The sequence below is a fragment of the Strongylocentrotus purpuratus genome, unplaced genomic scaffold (assembly GCF_000002235.5).
Source record: "Strongylocentrotus purpuratus isolate Spur 01 unplaced genomic scaffold, Spur_5.0 spur5_contig_810, whole genome shotgun sequence".
Taxonomy (NCBI): Eukaryota; Metazoa; Echinodermata; class Echinoidea; order Camarodonta; family Strongylocentrotidae; genus Strongylocentrotus; species Strongylocentrotus purpuratus.
The window spans coordinates 243,981-250,935 of record NW_022145514.1 but is presented as its reverse complement, the minus strand read 5'-3'; positions in this window follow the sequence as shown (position 1 = coordinate 250,935).

Below are 6,955 nucleotides of genomic sequence, written 5' to 3'. Positions count from 1 at the left end.
TGCAATTACAGTGCCTAGAAGTTGATATTTGAGAATTTTGTTATATTATCATCTGAAGGCGCCATCTGGTGTTTAAGTAAGTTATTCATTTGATAGAATACTAAAATAGGGTTGATTTTTATATTAACAGCCTAAAATAACAAGTGTTAATGACATGTGATAGGTTTCACAATTATTCCACTGTATAATAACACACAACACACAATAATGCCATTTCCACTTATTATTTCAAAATTCTAGCCCAAAAGAAAGAAGAAGGGCACATTTTTAAGGAAATATTTCCCAGTTTTTCACAATTTTTCGCAAATTGCGCCCCCATAAGGTCAAAGTGAAAAAGTTTTATTACGCAATATCATTAAAAATGAATCCGTATATACCTCAGACAAGTTCACAGTGAAATTGGCGAAAAAATATATGAATTAGGGTGGAAGACACCAAATTTCCCTATTGCGCTTTATATATGCAATTTTGGCGCCCCAAATGGACCCCCCCAGGAAGTGAAGGAGGGGTCTCAAAATTTGAACCCCATCATTTTTGGCCAATTGGGACCCTTTTGAAGCCAAAACAGCCAAAAAATCAATTTTGGCAAAAAAATCCTACGGGATTACATACCATACCGCACTAATTTGCAGAACCACCTCCTACTGATTTCAACAGAGAGAATGTCACTTCCAATAACAGAACCATATCCAATGAAGCCCATTTATACCAGTCATGCTGTGTGCTTTTTCAGTTTTAAGAACTTCCACAATCCTAACAGGAATATAAATAAACAAAATATGGGTCTCTTAGGGAGTTTACAGATAGCACATGGTACAAATGACCTCAAATATCCACAGATCTTTTACACATGGAGAAGTTCCACTTTGAGCATCTTAGAATAATAACTGCCAAAGTCCTAGATGTGCTTCATGAATACCTTTTGTTGCCCTCTCTTAGAATGTACCGTTGGGGCTAACTGAATAATGTTACATAACTTTCATGAGCGCATATCCAGTATTCATCTCTGGTGGGTTTTACCTTTTTGGTACAAATGACCTTTATCTGCCCATGTGCAGATTGTATCTGTAAACTCCCTTATTGTCTCAATAGTCTACAATCCAAGGGATTGAATAAGTCTCCCAGTATTCCCAGGTACCCTTAATACACCAGGGTTAAGAGGGACAAATATGGGTAAAACACCTTATTCAAGGACTCTGATGTAAGCACTAGGCAAGCAAGGATCAAACCTAGGATTTCTCATGAGAGTCAAGACACTTCACCTACATGTATATACAAATGTACCACAGCTCCTAAAATGTTTTGTGCCCAGTACATTATTTAGCCATCATTATACACAAAAAGTGGTCTTGATGAAAGGCAATCAATATTTGGTCAATTTCATAACCACATAGCCCAGACTCCTCTTGTTCCTCTTCTATTCTTATTCTGGACCCTAGCTATGCATCAGTGATTTCACAGCAGGCAGAATTATTACAATGCAGTCAAGCGAGTACGAAGGCTTGTTTGTCCATCAAAGACAAATTCAATCTGTTAAGAATGGTAAGATGTTTTTTCTTAAAGCAGCAAGGACATCACTTGTATGCATAAAAGGAGACAAGAATAATATTCCAATGAACAAAGAAATAGTAAACAAACAAAAATACCATTAAAATGGGTCTGTTTTTTCAAAATTTCCAAAATTTTCACACTAAAATTGTGAACAATTTGTCTTTTCCCCAGAAAAATAACCCCAAATGACCCCTAATAATGGGTAGGGGTTTCGAGGCTTGAGCGGCACACCCCTGTCCAAACCAAATCTGAGTACAGTACCCCCCTCCCACCAGAATATTTAATAGGGAAAAATATACAGGTGTGTCAACAACAAAAAATGAAAAATGAAATTTCATAAACAAAATACAATGACATGTGTATGAACTATGAAACTTTAACCATTGTGTTTGTTTGATCTTTCTCTATTATTTCAATTAAACTTGCAAATGTGAAATCCTAATGTACCTGTCAGAGTTATTAACCATTCTATTATTCCTAAAAAAATTAGATACTCTTGAACAATAGGCTTATCCACTCATGCACAAACGATATACCGGTAGCACATCCTTTCATAGAATTTCACAATGTACTGTACAAACAATGATCCCAAATTGATCAATTGACCACAAATATCTTGCTCATTGTGATACAACAAACAGAATGAGGGGGGAGGGGGCACTCCTGGCACTGGAGAATGCCCCCCCCCCCAAAAAAAAAAGTGGTACAGGAACAATAAAAGATGCTTAAGACTCCCTCTCACCCCCCCCCCCCCAAAAAAAAAAAATCTTCACCTTACAATTCACAATTCACCAATAGAGTAAGACTGCACCCCCTGCCCCCCCCCCCCCATGATGTCAGAGCCCCTTCAATGTTCTGTACATGTAGTTACACTGTTTTAGACGATGCTTTCAAAAAATACTTGAAATTGAAGTGATGTTTCAAGTCATTTACAGATCTGTATTTGAAATTCAAAGAAAACAGTTAATGCCCAATTAATCAATAAAACCACAATTCATCAGCCTCTAGACTAGTCAGACACATGCACACTCACTGACTCAGGTCTGACTCTGACTGTCGACCGAGTACCGACTGTCTTGTTTCACTTAGAAAAGAAAATAATCCTATTAAAGGCCGTCAATAAAATATTATAATTTACATTCAGCACTCATTCTTCTGAGATGAAAAATTTAGTATAGGTCTATCTATATGAATTGTAATTATCATTACCTTTTTATCCACAGTGCCAGCGAACTTGAATACCGTCTGTATATCCGCCCCGCCGCCTGCAGCTCCGGCGGCACTGGCGCTCCCCTTTCCGCTGCCATCCCCAGAAGTACGGGCCTTTTTACACGGAAATATGAGAGCTTCGCTAGGATCACTGGATCGCTTTCGTCTGACTCTCAAGACAGTAGCCATATTTCAGTGTCTTCTAAGATTCCTTTCTTTCGAAATATCGTCGAAATATCGTCGTATGAACTTTGGAAATCAGGGTGGATCTGCAACGTTATTACTTTGTTGACTGTATCCTTTACATGCACGTGCATGAACTGTATAGTAGCACACGCGTATCGTATACGTACGTACCGTCGTACGCGCGCGATGCTCGCGACGATCGCGCTCATAAGATCTATCTCTATTATCTATTATAGCTCTATGAGCCGCTCTATGATCGCTATACTCTCTGTTGACATGATGTATGGGGAGCGAAGCGAGGAGAGCTAGAGTCATTAGACACAAAAAACATTTTGAAGGCACAGTACATGATGATTTATTTGAATTTGTATTGCAACTCATTATGAATCATGAAATTCTTGACAATCAAAATGGATCAAGGCTGTAAAAAATATGAAACCATTCAATTCAAAATCATGGAACTAAAACCAATGTTAACGCAGGATATAGGTTCACTTTCTAGGATTAAATGTAGCAAGTATAAGCAATTTCGCACTTTATTATACATCACATCACAAGGTAAAAAGATCAAGGTAAATACATTTCGGTATGCTTACTTTAATTGGGATATGAATGTGATGGAAGTGCATGTAATCTAGGCATATATAAAATGGGAGGGGCAGCAATATTGACACTCCACCCCCTCCTTTCTGCCAAAACTAATTTTGTTAAAGTCATTAACATCAGAAAGTGTTAACATCTTGAACCGAACAAGTTAATATCAGTGAAGCACAGTGGTCTTGTGAATAAGACATCTATTCACAATGCAGATGTACTCGGTTCGATTCCCGGCTACGCCTCTCTACTACGCGTTTTTTTTTTTTTCATCTCTTTTTTGTTTGTTTAGGGGACACCCCCTCCTCCTCAACAAAGGAGTACAAGTAGTTTATCAGCATATATTTTAAAGTCATTAACATCTTGAACCGAACAAGTTAATATCAGTGAAACACAGTGGACTTGTGGATAAGACACAATGCAGATGAACTCGGTTCGATTCCCGGCTACGCCTTTCTACCTGGCGTTTTTTTTCCATCTCTTTTTTTGTTTAAGAGACACCCCCTCCTCCTCAACAAAGGAGTACAAGTAGTTTATCAGCATATTTTTTAAAGTCATTAACATCAGAAAGTATTAACATCTTGCACCGAACAAGTTAATATCAGTGAAGCACAGTGGTCATGTGGATAAGACATCGCTTCACAATGCAGATGTACTCGGTTCGATTCCTTTCTAACTCGTGTTTTTTTAAAGCATTTTTTTCTTCCTATTGATTTCACAATGCATATGTACTCGGTTCGATTCCCGGCTACGCCTCTCTACCTTGCGTTTTTTTTTTTCATCTCTTTTTTTTTGTTTAGGGGACACCCCCTCCTCCTCAACAAAGGAGTACAAGTAGTTTATCAGCATATTTTTTAAAGTCATTAACATCAGAAAGTGTTAACATCTTGAACCGAACAAGTTAATATCAGTGAAGCACAGTGGTCTTGTGGATAAGACATCTCTTCACAATGCAGATGTACTCGGTTCGATTCCCGGCTCTGCCTTTCTACCTCGTGTTTTTTATTTCATCTCTTTGTTTGTTTAGGGGACACCCCCTCTTCTTTAACAAAGGGATACAAGTAGTTTGTCAGCATTATTATGAGCAAAATTTCAGAGAGTTTCAGCCTTCTTTCTTCTTCTCTGTATAAGTAATTTACGATGATGGAAAGCAGTATAATTGTCCGTATAATTGTGGTTGGAAAAAATAAAACAGTGGATGAGACGCGACCAATTTGGATGAGTGAAATAATCCCGGCTATATTAATGCTGTTTTCTCCTGGTTTAGTTCTATTTTTTGGAAAAGGCGCAAACAATGGTGCCGTTTAAACAATTTGTATAATTCCTTTTTACAGCAGCACTATGCTAAATTATACTTTGGCCCGACTTTCCTGTAATGAATATTCATGAATATTGGGAATCTCGGGCTTCAAACGAAAAAATAAAGACGCGTCCGGTCGCCAGTAACACCGATATATTATACGAAGAAGGATTGCGGGAATTCGAACAAATTAGATCTATAGGCTTATAGCTAACCCACGTGAAATAGTACAGGTAAAATACTTTGGAAAGTTCTTGCTCGATTTGTTTATTAAGTGAAAGATGGATTGATTTAGGATTTAGTTGTACATTACATTATTTTAATGTAAATGGCTTGAAATGAGCAATTACATAATATTTGAACTGGGAATATTTCAATAGCCTGGTGACATAGCCCTACTTTAAAGCGTCACTTCACTGCTTGTATCTATTTGCACCCTCTATATAGCCAACAATGCCTAAGCGATACCCGTTGATCACCCTTGGTACGTCCCCTTTTTTAATGTTATGTGAGAGCTGACTTGACTGAGATAACCACCTGCCAGTGACCTCGCAGGGAGGTATTACCCCCTGGCCAAACTAGTGCAGATAGGCTTTAAGATAACACACTGTCTAACAGGCCTTGGTTGATCGATCACTTTTGTGTTATACTATCATTCTGATATCAGGGATGAAGACTAGTTCACACATCGATTTTTATTTTATTCCACTTTTTTGGGAGGATGAACTGCTGGAGATAGGTATCTAGCTTTCTACAAACTAAATTACAGAATCGGTCAAAATAATCTGGGGCCTATAATACACATTGTAAGTAGGTATTCATTTTTTTTTGATAATCTCGTTAAGAACAATTGCACGGAGCCTCCCAGGGTATTTCTTTGTTTTGAATATCATTTATTGCGCTTCCATTAAACAAAATTTATAGAAAACAAAGTTACATTGTATAAATAATACACAAGCAAGCTTCTACTTCTACTTCTATGGTAATACTCATCAACGCCTGTTCAGCATCTAGATGAGGGTAAAGCATAGAGTTGTTATATACATCTCTATGCTATACAGTTCCTGAAAAGGGAACTAAATTGTTTCAAGAGCCACCTTGAACTGCTCCAAAGAAGGGAGTTCAACGATGATTTGAGGTAGCTCGTCCCAGTCCTTAAGCTCCAACGTTTTGAATAATATGACATTAATGGCAGAATGGAAACAATACATACCTTAAAAAACCTCTCCCCTCCTTCATAGCGGTAGACTGATGAGGGAGATGTTTCGAGTTATATTTTTTTCAATTTAGTCAGTCCGATTTCCATCCAAGCTACTCATCAAATTGCATTATTTCGTGTGAAAAATTGCAAAAGCTCCTTACCCTGTCCGACTAAAATTATTTTAGTTTTGTTTTCTGTTTATTTAATACAGAGCCTGTATTAAGCGAGTCCCCCCCCCCGCCACCATGGCTACGCTAATCACATGTCTTATCGACTGAATGAAATTAAAGTGTGTTCCCCTCTTAAAAAAAAAAATAAAGACCCCCCCCCCCCTTTCCCGGGCTCCGTATGATGGCGATATAAAAATAAAAATGAATCATCATTGAACTCCACTGTTATGTTTTCAAAAGAGGTGGCGCTAGACTACTTTACATCATCTAAGCACAATCTAATCATGAAAGACTGAAAAGTCATTTAATAAGTAACATAACTATGGCAACTTTAAATGCGCGCAATCGTATAGCGAGCAAGCTTCGGGGAATTAAAGAAAAAATTGATCTTAGTCGTTTTGAATTTGGGGCACATGAAATGGAGAAAGGAAAAGGTGGCACTTATCAAAAGGGAAAGTAACACCTTTTAGACAAGAAAAGAAGCACGTGTCAAAATTTTTAAAAAGGGCAATTATTGGAGGTGAAAATGGGAACTTTTCGAACCTGAAAAGGGGCACTCATCAGAGATGAAAAATGAGAATTTTTCGAAGGTAAAGGGGCATCTATCAGATTTTGATAAGGGCGTTTAGTAGAGGATAACTGGGGCATTTGTGAAAGGGGGAAGGGCTCTTAGTAAAAAAAGGAAAGGGGCACTTATCAGAGGTGAAAAGGAGAATTTATGAGATGGGGAAAGCGCTCTTAATT